Source organism: Ursus americanus, chromosome 20, assembly GCF_024610735.1.
Source record: "Ursus americanus isolate L20-20 chromosome 20, mUrsAme1.1.p, whole genome shotgun sequence".
In the NCBI taxonomy this organism is placed as follows: Eukaryota; Metazoa; Chordata; class Mammalia; order Carnivora; family Ursidae; genus Ursus; species Ursus americanus.
In genome coordinates, this window is record NC_142146.1 from 20,375,635 (window position 1) to 20,389,836 (window position 14,202).

The window sequence follows — 14,202 nt, forward strand, 5'->3', positions numbered from 1 at the left end:
TGAAGGGTTAAGGTCTGAATTCAGAAGCAAAGGGTGGAGGGGAAGGCCAGGCGGGAGGTGGGCCGGGCTGGGCTGGGGCTGGGCACTATTAGCATGCAGCTGGTAAATGCTGCCCACTGATCCAGGCTCAGCTGTTCTTCCTCCCAGAGCCAAAGGAGAAGGATGAAAAACAGCGGGCAGAACTGTTGGTGGAAGGGGTCTCTCTGTGGGAGCTGTTCCATCTCGCACAGCCCTGATTTAAATCCGAGGAGGAGCCCCTGGAGGGGGGTTTGTGAGCCATGCAATGCTAATTAACTCCATTGTTATATTTTGTTTTCAACATTAAGAGTCCCTCTAGTATTGGAGCACTTCTTGCTCTTGCAAAAATTTTAAATCTTGCTCCTGTGTACAAAAGTCTATGCCAATATCTGGGGCAGAGGGGTCTGGAAGCAGAACCTGCAGAATTTTCTGGGTGAAGATTTGGGTGGAGACTGGTTTCAGTCAAGTGAGAAGTTGATAACACACCGTAACCAGAATCTTCTTTCAATTTTTCATTCAATTTAAACCACTCTTCAGCTTCAACTTATATTTTAATGGCTAAGGCTTTTTTTTAAAAAGAAAGAGAGGGGGGGAAAAAGCCCAACAAACCAATGAACTAAACCTGAGAGAATGGAAGCCACGTGAAGGGGCTGATTAGTTTATGCCAAATTCCCTGCAAAAGCAATTCCAGAAAATTCAAGCTCTCTCTGCCAAATGCCTGGACTGTCTGGGAGCCAAGAAGGAAAGGAGGGACCAGATGTGAGAAATCTTGGCAGGGAGCCCTGGTTGGTTGGGCAGAACCAATTTTCCCAACTTGATCTGATCCCAGAGAGGATCGGGTGATTCAAAAGCTAGTCAGGAAGACAATTGTTCCAGGGCCTTCTGGGTTACTCATAACTCATGCCCTGACTCACCAGGCTGACTCTCCAGGGAGGGGGGGTAGAGGGAGGGAGAGGGAGGGAGAGAAAGGGGGGGAGAGAGAGAGAGAGAGAGAGGCAGGCAGGCAGGCAGGCTCAGGGTGAGCCCGCAGAACTGGCCGCCCAGCCAGGGGCAAACCCAGAGCCCAATCTAGACAACAGGGGCTGTGAAATCTCAATTTCCGTCTACAGGGCAAAAGATGTGTGCGGTTTATGAGGCTGGTGGTGACCCCCCTCCCAGGCCCCCACGACTGAGTTGAGAGGGAGCCCAAGCATTACAATAACTGACTGGGTATAGCTCGGCTGTTCCTGATCCGGACAGCGGGGAGTTCATTGCGCGTAGGAAATAAGAGCACGGCCAGGGTAGCTCTGTGACGAAGGGTGACAGTGAGACGCTTTAGACCTGTGCTGTACGGTAGTCACCAGCCCAAGAAGTCCTTGAGCACCTGAAATACGGCCAGTCCCAATTGAGACGCACCAGATTCCAAAGACTTAGTATGAAAACACAAGAACTATTTCATAATTCTGTTGATACATGCTGAAAGGATATATTTTTTGGATATACTGGGTTAATTATTAAAAATAATTTTGTTTTTCTTTCCTGTTTTTAATGTGGCTACTAGAAAAGTTAAAATTATGTATGTGACTCATATCTGTGGCTCACGTTTTGTTTTCTGGGAAGTGCTCACTGCTTTGGACACGTTCAAGTTTCATCTCTCCTAAGGCAGAGCGATGAAGAACCTGGGCTCTGGACCCTGAGTGTTGAGGCTGAAACCCCCAATCTGCTATATTTGGGTGCAAGACTTGGTTAAGTCACATCAAGTCCCTGTGCTTTGGTTTCCCCGTGTCTAGATTGGGGCTGCTACTAGGATATAGGCAGGTAAAGCTTGAATAAAACAGACCTGAAGCACAGAGAACAGCCTCTGGCACTTAATTTAAGCATTTAATACATAGTTGCCTTATTACCTACTCTTCAAAGTTTCTCATAACATCAAGAGGCAGACGGGGGGGGGGTGGGTTGGGGGAGAGTCGGGGCATGAGTGTGTTGCTCTTGGAATCCATCTTCGACCCACTCACTGGTCCCTCTCTATTAACCAGTGAGAAGAAGCACCCTCCTCACATCGATTTCATTTGCAAATTTGGAAACCGCAGTCAGAGAGGCTGACTTTCTTGGTAAGGCAGAATAAGTCAGCCAGCTCAGAATGGACACTTGAAGTTCTACCTTGAAACGGGAGGTGTGGGTTCAGGTGCAAAGAAGAGTATCTGTCTCAGTAGCAGAAGACCTGGTCTAATTCCGGCTGTTTGACCCTAATGAGATTCTTAACCTGTCTGGGTCTTGGAATCCTCACCTCTACCCAAAGCTCTCTGGGAACCCTTCCAGTTCTCTTACATCAGTTAGAGAGTCGACAAGGTTTTCATGAGCACCTACTATGTACCTGTCACTGTGGGAACTTCAAGGATTCTGTATGGCGCTTCCAGTCCATGAGAGAAGACATGTAGCAATTAATGACATAGATGCAATTTAAATATATAATATATATATTTATTTGACCAGTCTGTGTGGTCAAACACTAGTTGAGATGTTGCTGTGAGAGAATTTGTAGATGTGATTAACATGTGATTAACATTAACATTAACATTTACAATCAGTGGACTCGTAGTAAAGCAGATGACCCATCATAATGTAGGTGGGCCTCACCCAATCAGTTGAAGGCCTTAAGAGCAAAAACAGGTTTTCCGGAGAAGAAAAAACTTGGTCTCAAGACTTTAACATAGAAGTCCTGTTGGAAGGGCCATGCTTACTCTGAAAACTCTAGAGAAGAATCCATGCCTTTCTTTTAGTTTCTGGAATTGCTGGCAATCCTTCTATTCCTTAGCTGGTATACACTTTACTCCAGTCTCTACCTCTATTGTCATATGGCATTCTCCCTGTGTGTCTGTCTCATCTGTACTTAGAAAGACACCAGTCATACTGGATTAGGGTTCATTCTACTTCAGCATCTCAACTGGATTATGTCTGTAAGGACTCTACTTCCAAAAAAGATCACATTCACAAGCACTAGGGGTTAGGGCTTGAACATGTCTTTTTGGGGCACACAATTTAGCCCACCACATAGCGTATCAACTTTTTAGGTAAAATCATACCCCATATTTAAGGACACATTTACCATTCTCCAGCAGTCACTGTTTAAAAACAACAGAAATACACTGATTTAGGGACTCGAACATCATTTAACTTATTTGACTCAACAATGTCTAGAAGGTGGACTTCTGATAAAAATTGTAATTGATCCCTATTTTAGCTGAACTTCATTTTAATGAATATTAAAACAAAGCTTTTGCAATTTTAGTCTGTCACTGAGCAAACTGTCCTCTTGTTTCTGAATCATCAGCATTGTAAGTGACTCGATGCAGCACCAGCCAGGTCTGGGGTTGCTAATTAGCCCGGAGTCATGTTCCCTGTAAACCCCTAGGGCCTTGGTTGGAAACTAAACAGTAGAAGGATGCCTCAAAGTTTCCTTCCATTCTGAGAGGGAGCGAGAGTTTTATCTGTTTATTCCCGGGTAGTATGTACTCTGTTTCTAGCTCCCTCATGGCAGTAAGGTCACCCACCTGAGGAGGGGATTTTTAGTATCTTTTTAAAAACTTATCTTCAATCTGCTTGAACAATTTTATTAGAGCATAAAATAAAGTTTTCTTTTCCCATATCACAAACCAAGTTTGTGTTTTGTTGATGCGAACCTAAATACATCTCACATTATGCTCACGATTACTGTCATTGGCTATCAGCTTTAGCCACAATTACAGGTAGGAAAATGAGTTAGAGCTGTAATTTGCTGTTGGTTACTCAGCCAGTGAGTGGTGAAACTAGCATTGAACATGGGTCTACAGGACTTTATTCCTCACCCAATCATTTGACTTTACTGCCTCTTCCTCTATGCTCAAGGTCTCAACTGGTGGCTCACGGACCTAGCCCATTCAGTAGAGGAGTCTTGGGCAGTGGATTTTTTTTATTTGAAAAATTTTTGGCAAGCTCTTTACTTTCTAGTTCATTTTTTAAGAAGATTTTTAAGGGCACCTGGGTGGCTCAGTCGGTTAAACATCTGACTCTTGATTTCAGCTCAGGTCATAATCTCATGGGTTGAGAGATGGAGCCCTGAATTGGGCTCTGTGCTCAGAAGGAGTCTGCTTGAAGAAGATTCTCTGCCTCTGCTCCTCCCCCCAACTCGCTCTCCTCTCTCTAAAATAAATAAGTAAATCTTAAAAAAAAATAAAGATTTTTAAAGTAATCTCCACACCCAATGTGGGACTTGAACTCACAACCCTGAGATCAAGAGCCCCATGCTCTACCAACTGAGCCAGACCCTTCTGGTTCATTCTAATTCCTATTTTCTTACACTGTTACTTTATACATTTATGCTTCACTCAAGAGTACATCTGATTTTGCCTCTGTCTATTTCTACATGCTAATGCAAGTTTAATGTTTTCCCCCCGTTTGTATTGAGGCTTTGTTGAATGTGAAGCACTACATATTTCCACTTGAATTCTGTAAGTTGTGACAACCATCATCACTATAGTTACAGCCACTCCTGATTTATAGATATATTCACTGATGAGAAGGTATTTTCATTTTGTCACAGATGCCATGCCTATTTTTATCTGAATAATCTGTCATACAACCATCTACTTACCTAGCTAGATTTTAAAGGACAGGACAGGACAGGGACTTGGGGAATATCTAGCCTATGTTTGGATTAAGTAGCTAGTATCCCACACAAGTGGGACTTTTACATACAAAAATACATAACCTGTGAAAATGAATTAAAGAGACCTCATTTAAAGTGGATTCAGGAGGCCAGCAGGGGGAGCTCTCTTGCCCCACCACAAGTCCTCAAATGCAGATGGGGAGGGAGAGAAGGACGTTGCATTCCCCACAGGAAGAAGCCTATCTAGACTTAACTACTCCAGCAGGAGGAACAAAGGTTTTCTCCCTGCCTGGCAACAGCTCAGCCAATGAGAGACTGTCACAACTCAGCCAATGAAAAACTGCTACACTTAGAAGTCCCAGTTTACTCCAGGGCACTTTTTGTTTATAAGGAGCTCTCCCAATACCCTCCTTCTTCTATAAAAGAACATTCCTCTCCTTTGCTTCCCGGACTTGCCTATGGTTTTGCCATAGCTTGCATGTCCCAAATAGCAATTCTCTGCTATTTCCAAATAAACCCATTTTTGCTGGTAAAATAACTGACAGTTTTATTTTTAAAGTTAGCCTATCTTATATATAATAGTCTTAAATGTGGCTTGATATTGGGGAACTGGTGTGAAACTACTTTTTAAGCTCATGGAGTTGTCTTTTCAAGCCCACCCAGGTGGAACCAAGCTTGGATTCTTCAAACCATCCCCTAACCCTCCCCAAAAGGGAACAAAAGAGTTTGGTTTGGTGAGGTTTAAAAATGAACAACTCATCAAGTTCAAAGATCTGCTTCCATAATAGCAAATGCCTTAGGTCAAGTAGACCAGTCTCAGTGTATTACATAACATACAGTTCCATACTGGCTCTCTATAGGTTTGATATAGGTTAATGATTGATTACTGGCTTACTTCATGTGGGAAGGCTATCTGGAAAGCCCCAAGTTCTAAAACCCTTCTTAGAATGAAACTGCCTTTGAAAGCCACGAACAGTGATGTGTGGAAACGAAGATGTTCAGGCATCTACACAAGAGGCTCAGGGCTCCCTACAAATACAGGAAAGGTCATACAATCAACCCAATCCAGAGGAGAAGTCATGCTTCACAACTGCTATTAAGTTCCAGGCCAAGCGGTCTTCATGTCCTTCACGAGTCCAATCGTGTTTCCACAGGGCTCTGGATGAAAGTTACTTCCAAAATTTAAGCCACATACTTTTCCTTGCCAATTACATTAAAAATCACACCAAAGACTAATCGGCTTCTTCCCTTGACAAAACACATTTAATATCTCATTAGCTTTGGAAAGTTTCACCACAAATTGGCATTAATGGACACTCTAGAAAGAACATTATTGTCTTTCTGTCTAAATAGCTACTGACACTCTTTGTTCTTCCCTTTTTTTCCCTCCCTTTTTGGACAGTGCACTCTGCATAGCGGCTTTATAAAAAGAGTGTGTGGGGGCGCCTGGGTGGCTCAGTCATTAAGCGGCTGCCTTCAGCTCAGGTCATGATCTCAGGGTTCTGGGATCAAGCCCCGCATCGGGCTCCCTGCTCCACTGGGAGCCTGCTTCTTCCTCTCCCACTCCCCCTGCTTGTGTTCCCTCTCTCGCTGGCTATCTCTGTCAAAAAAATAAATAAATAAAATCTTAAAAAAAAAAAAAAAGTGTGTGGCGGTATTAGCTCACCTGCTTCTCTCGGTCTTGCAGCTAGGTCAGACAAATAGGCTGTCAGACCACTGCATTTCCTTCCACTGCTCTGTCTTCAAGTGATACTGTGGAAAATTAACTTGAAATATTATCAAGAACCTTTTTTGCTCCTTTTAATTCCAGGTAAAGGAGTTATGCCTCAATGTACTGATTCATTTCAAACATCTGGCTCCATTCCAGGTGTCAGACGAACAGTAATTGCTTAGCAATAACTTTTGTGCACATAGCCATTGCAAAATAAAACCAGTGTAAGGAGATCTCAATTTCAGAGATTCCTTCAAATCTAAGAGTCTCCATCCAGTGAAGATACACTACCACACTTTAAGAAAATGCACTAAAAGTCAGACTCTTCTCTAAAAATAGCAAAATGAAAAGCAAGAAATTCTAAGTTAAGATGTGGAATGGAGAGAAACCTCCTAGGGTCCGGGTAAGGTTTTTGTTGTTGTTTGTTTGTTTGTTTTGTTTGTTTTTTTATTCTCCTAGTGGCCTCTAGAAGAAAATCATCACAGATTTGGGAACCACTAGGGGAAACCCAATAGGCCAAATCCTTATCACCAAATAGCATGGTGTCTACACCATCTCCATTCAATTTAATTCACAAGTTTTTAGCAGGGTTTAATATGTCTGGATCATCATGCCTGTTGTTCTAGAATTCTTTACAGAGAAAGACACATGATGCTCTCAGTCATACATTTCGGCAGACTAACTCTTGGAAGAGATGGCTGATGGAGGGCAGCTTCCAGGGAAGGAAGATGTAAGGAACTCCTGCTGGAAACATGTTGCTACAGTTGTAAAACTGGTTGCTAACACCATCTTTCTGGTATCCAATGCCCATTAGTTCATAAGATTAAAAAACACGCAGAAAACAACAACAAAAAGCAAGTTTACAAGATAAATTTCTACTTAAATTCGGAAGCGGGGAAAATTTTGTCTTTCCATGTAATCTTGTATCCTTCCTTTTCATGTATGAAAGAAACTGTTTGCAACATAAAGCTAAACTTACTACAGAAGTGCAAAAATAAACTATTCCAGCTATTTGGCAATGCCAATTTTTAAATTCATTTTATTTAACTTGTTTTCTTCTTATTAATTTTCTTAAAGATTTTATTTATTTATTTGAGAGAGAGAGAGAGCACGATTGGGGGATGGGACGGAGGCAGAGGGAGAAGCAGACTCCCTGCTGAGCAGGGAGCCTGACATGGGGCTGGATCCAGGACCCTGGGATCATGACCTGAGCTGAAATTGGATGCTTAACCAACTGAGCCACCCAGGTGCTCCCATTTTCTTATTATTTTTATAACCTATTTTTATGTGATTTAATATCATGAGCCACCCCCCTGTTTTGGACCTAAAGTACTGTACTTAAAAAATTAGTCCAATTAAAACAAGTTACCACCACACACCTATTGCATGACTAAAACTGGCATCTTTTCTGACCATAATGCAATGAAACTAGGAATCAACCACAAAAAAATCTGGAAAGAACAAAAATATAAGGAGGTTAAATAACATTCTATTAAACAATGAATAGGTCAACCAAGAAATCAAAGAAGAAATAAAAAATTACATGGAAAAAAATGAAAATGAAAACACAATGGTCCAGAATCTTTGGGATACAACAAAAGCAGTTCTAAGAGGGCAATTTATAGTGATACAGGCCTACCTCAAGAAACAAGAAAAATCTCAAATAAGCAACCTAACACTACACCTAAGTGAGCTAGAAAAAGAACAAACAAAACCCAAACCTAGCAAAAGGAGGGAAATGGCAAAGATTAGAGCAGAAATAGATGATATAGAAACTAAAAACCCAATAGAACAGGTCAATGAAACCAGGAGCTGATTCCTTGAAAAGATTGACAAAATTGATAAACCTTTAATCAGACTCATCAACCAAAAGAGAGAGAGAGAGAGAGAGAGAGAGAAAGAGATATGCCCCAAACAAAATAACTAATGAGAGAAGAGCAGTAACAACCAATGCCACAGAGATACAATTGTAACAGAATATTGTGAAACCTCATATGCCAACAAATTAGACAACTTAGAAGAAATGGATAAATTTCTAGAAACATATAACCCACCAAAACTGAAGCAGGAAGAAATAGAAAATTTGAACAGACCAGTTACCAGCAATGAAATTGAATCACTCATCAAAAACTCACCAAAACCAAAAGTCCGGGACCAGACAGCTTCACAGGCACATTCTACCAAATATTAATTTATTTTCTACCAAACATTTAAAGAAGAGTTAATATCTATTCTTCTCAAACTATTCCAAAAAACAGAAGAGGAAGGAAAACTTCCAAATTCATTCTATGAGGCCAGTATTACCCTGATTCCAAAACCAAATAAAGACACCATAAAAAAAGAGAACTACACGGCAATATCTCTCATGAATATAGATGTAAAAATCCTCAAGAAAATATTAACAAACTGAATCCAATAATACATTAAAAAAAAGCATACACCACAATCACGTGGGATTTATTCTTGGGATACAAGAGTAGTTCTATATTCATAAATCAATCAACCTGATACATCATATCAATAGGAGAAAAGATAAAAACCATATGACCATTTCGATAGATGCAGAAAAAGCATTCAACAAAGTACAATATCCATTCATGATAAAAACCCTCTACAAAGTAGGTCTAGCTGGAACATACCTCAATATAATAAAGGCCTTATATGAGAAACCCACAGCCAACATCCTATTCAATGGGGAAAAACTGAAAGCCTTTCCCGTAAGGTCAGGAACAAGACAAGAATGTCCAGGCTCACCACTTTTAATTAACACAGTACTGGAAGTCCTAGCCACAGCAATTATACAACAAAAAGAAATAAAATACATCCAAATCTCTAAGGAAGAAGTAAAATCCTATTTGCAGATGACATGATACTCTATATAGAAAACCCTAAAGACTCCACCAAAAAACTACTGGAACTGATAAATGAATTCAGTAAAGTCACAGGATGCAAAATCAGTGCATAGGAATTTGTTGCATTTCTATACACTAATAATGAAACAACGAGAAAAAAAAATTAAGAAAACAATCCCATTTACAATTGCACCAAAACCAATAAAATATCTAGGAATAAACTTAACCAAAGAGGCAAAAGACCTGTACTCTGAAAACTATAAAACACTGGTGAAAGAAATTGATGATGACAGAAAGAAATGGAAAAACATTCTATGCTCATAGACTGGAAGAATACTGTTAAAATGCCTATATTACCCAAAGCAATCTACATATTTAATGCAATCCCTATCAAAATGCTAACAGCATTTTTCACAGAACTAGAACAAGCAATCCTAAAATTTGTATGGAACCACAAGAGACCCTGAATAGCCAAAGCAATCTTGAAAAAGAAAAACAAAACTGGAGGTATCACAATTCCAGACTTCAAGTTATATTACAAAGCAGCAGTAATTAAAACAGCATTCTACTGGCATAAAAAATAGACACATAGATCAAAAGAATGGAATAGAAAATCCAGGAATAAACCCACAATGATATGGTCAATTAATCTTTGACAATGGGGGAATGACTATACAGTGGGGAAAAAGTCTCTTCAACAAATGGTGTTGGGAAAACTGGACAGCTCCATGCAAAAGAATGAAAGTAGACTACTTTCTTTTACCATACACAAAAATAAACTCAAAAATGGCTTAAAGATCTACATGTAAGACCTGAAACCATAAAAATCCTAGAAGGGAGCACAGGTAGTAATGTCTCTGACATTGGCCATAACAGCATTTTTCTGGATATGTCTCTGGAGGCAAGGGAAATAAAAGCAAAAATAAGCTCTTGGGATTACTTCAAAATGAAAAGCTTCTGCACAGTGATGGAAACAATCAACACAACTAAATGGCAATCTCCTGAATGGGAGAAGATATTTGCAAACAACATATCCAATAAAGGGTTAGTATCCAAAATATATAAAGAACTGATACAAGTCAACACCCAAAAACCAAATAATCCAATTTAAAAATGGGCAGAAGACATGAACAGACATTTCTTCAAAGAAGACATACAGATGGCCAACAGACACATGAAAAGATGCTGAACATCACTCATTATCAGGGAAATGCAAATCAAAAGTACAATGAGATATCACCTCACACCTATCAAAGGGCTAAAATCAAAGACACAAGAAACAACAAGTGTTGGTAGGGAGGAGAAAAAGGAATCCTCTTGCACTGTTCGTGGGAATGCAAACTGCTGCAGCCACTATGGAAAACAGTATGGAGTTTCCTCAAAAATTTAGGAGTAGAACAACCCTACTATCCAGCAATTGTACTACTAGGTATTTACCCCCCTAAACACAAAAATACTAATTCAAAGGGATACATCCATCCTTATGTTAATTGCAGCATTATATACAGTAGCCGAACTATAGAAGCCACCTGTGTCCATTGATAAATGAATAAAGAGGTGATGTACACACACACACACACAAACACACACAAATATTACTAAGCCATGAAAAAGAATGAAATCTTGCCATTAGCAACAACATAGAGCTAGAGAGTAGTATAATGTTAAGTGAAATATGTCAGAGGCAGACAAATACCATATGATCTCATTCATATGTGGCATTTAAGAAACAAAACAAACGAGTAAAGGAAAAAAGAGAGAGAGACAAACCAAGAAACAGACTCTTAACTATAGGGCACAAACTGCTGGTTACCAGAGTGGAGGTGGGTGAGGGGATGCATGAAATAGGGGATGGGGATAAAGAGTATACTTATCATGATGAAAAAAAAAATTTAAATGACTAAAATCCAAAAAAACTGACAATACCACCAATTGCTGGCAAGGATGTGTAGCAATGGAAGTCTCATTCTTTATTGGTGGGATTGCAAAAGAGTACAGCCACTTTGGAAGACAGTGACGGTTTCTTACAAAGCTAAACATAGGCTTGCCATATGATCCAGAAATTGTGCTTCTAGGTATTTACCCAACTGATCTGAAGACTGACGCCTGCACAGCATGTGAATGTTTATAGATGCTTTATCCATAATTTCCAAGAATTGGCAACCAAGAGGTCCTTCAATATGAGAATGAACAAATTGTGCTATAGGTATCTTGTTCAGTGATAAAAAGAAATGAGCTCTCAAGCCACAAAAATCTTAAATACGTGTTGCTAAATGAAAGAAGCCAGTGTGAAAAAACTACACAGTTTATGACTCCGATTATATGAAATTCTGGAAAAGGCAAAAATAGAGAAGTAAAAAAGATTAGTGGTTGCCAGGGGTCAGCAGGAGGAAAGGAACACTGAATGGGTGGAGTGCAGGGGACTTTTAGGGGAGTGAAACCATTCCATAGGATACTGTAGAGGTGGATACAAGACACTATGTATTTGTCAAAACCCACAGAAATTTACAGCACAAAGAACGAACCTTAATATATGCTGCAAACAGTCCTTTGGTAAGTTGGGAAATCCTAGGATAGAAGGCGACAAAACAAATCATAGTACAAATATATGAAAAACCTCACTGAAGGAGCGGGGGACCTAAGTGACTTTGGAAATGGGTGGAGTCTACAAGACCAAAGGCAAAGAACTTGTACATAAGCACTGTCTCTAATGAATAAAGTTGTTTCTATGCGGGGTATGGGTTAACCATGGGTTACCATGTATACCTTGCTATACATCTATAGTGGAATCGAACAATTAGGTAAATGGATAGTGGGTGGAGGGAACCATCCACTGGAGCGGGAGGTTAGAATATTCCATGTGGTGATGGATTAGAGCAAAAACAACAGTATGAGCTCATGTTTAGCTTAATATAGATACAGAGAGTTACACGCAGAAATATTTAAGGATATGTATATATACGCAGGTTAGTATATACGTCCCTTGCTCTGCCAGCTGAGAGGGCTGATAAGCAAAGATACCCCAGGCCCAACAAGCACACTTAGCACCCAAATCGTGGTCTCTAATACCATTCTCCAATCAAAGGAACCAGAGCCCTTTGGATCTTCTAGGACTGGGGCTGGAAATATTCAAGATGAACTTGGAACATCCAGAATGCCAGAAAGTGAAGAAATGCTAGAACAAGACAGAACAATCTCACGATGATGAGGGTATGTTAAAGGGACACAGGAGCCAACTGAAAGAGCTCTCAATGGCCAAAGCTGGAATGTTTGAGCAACACAATGACGTAGTATTATTGGATTATAATTCAAAGCATAAAATAAATACCAATGAATCTACTGGTATACATAAATGACTGAAAAAATAAATAAACTGGGGGAGAATAGAGAAATCTCTCACGTGAAGGACTTCCAAACATTGTAAATACCCTCAAGGTGTGGAGCAGAGCTTCTTTCTTAAGTGTGGGACACACACAGCGCCTTCCTTCCCAAAAGTACAGTATGGAAAGGAGGGGAAAAGGAACTCTGCAGTGGGGGAGCCTGACAAACACTGCTTCAAGCCAGGTGTCACGATGACCAATGATGTCATGTTGACAATACATCCTCGAAATGTAACGAAAATGGCATTTCACCTCTGTGGCCTTCATTCCCAGCACACGTAACCCCAGTCCAATCATGGGAAAAGCAGCAGACAAATCCAAATTGCGGGACATTCTGCAGGATCCCTGACCAGGGCTCCTTCAATCTATCAAGGTTATCAAAAACAAAGTCTGAGAAACTGTCATAGCCAAGAGAAGCCTAAAGAGACACCTAAATATAATGTGGGATCCTGAATGGAATCCCGGGACAGAAGGAGGACAGTAGGTAAAAATAAAGGATATCCGAGTGAAGTATGAACTTTTGATAATAGTGATGGGTCAATATTGATTCATTAATCATAACCAGGGCACCCTACTGATGTAAAATGTTGAGGGGGATACCGGTGCCAGGTACGTGGGAACACTCTGTACTACCGTCACAATCGTTCTGTAGGATTTAAAATTAAAAGTTCATTTCACACACATACACACACTCCTCCAGAGCATGGGCTTATGTTTCAGAGGGGGGATCTTGCAAGCCCATCAAGCAAACGCTTGGAGTAGCTGGGGTTCTGAGCAGCATCTGTGAGGGTGAAATTCAGACAAGCTTGCATGGTTCAGAAAAGAGGTGCTACTCTTATCAGCCCAAGGGGTCAAGCCTGGACTTCTCACCAGTTTCCAGTGGGGAAATCCACGCAGCAGGTAATTTTGGAATTTAGCCCAAGGGAGTAGAAGAAATAAACTCCTCGGAGAAAAGAATTTTGGTTAATTCAAATGGAATCCGGTGTTGTCCCCACCATGTAACTGTTCTCTGGGGGAAACTGGCAACACCGAGCACCGTTTTCTGTCAGGCGGACAGAGCCTTCACCCACCCTCGCCCATGACGTGGGACTTTGGAGCGAGCAATGAGGCCCCAGGGAAGGCACCTGGGGCTCACAGCGTGGGGAGGTGAATGTAAATGCCATGCCGTGGTGGGTCTGGGAGGTACCCTGAAGCCCACCAGGCCCCTGTAGAGGAGAGGGCCTGTGGGAAGGAGGCGCTGTGTTGCCAGGCCTTCTGACTTTTCATGAAAAGCCAGGCATTCCAAATGTCATGTGCAACCGCAGAACTTTTAATTGTAGGCAACTCATTCCACTCGTTTTTGAGAAAACACTGTGCTGGCTAAACAAAACACCTCTGACAGTCATACTCAGCTGGCGGACCCCTGGTCTGTGACCTCTGAGAAAGGGGAACTCTCCTGATAGTGCCCCAGTTTCAGAATTATTCATTTAAAACCCAGGAAGATGGAGCCTGCATGTTAACCACGAGCCACTGGGACATGAGGCTATTTAAATTAAAATTAATTTAAATTAAATATAATTAAAATTTGACTTCCTCAGTCACACTGAGCACATTTTAAGTGCTCGACGGCCTTTTCCA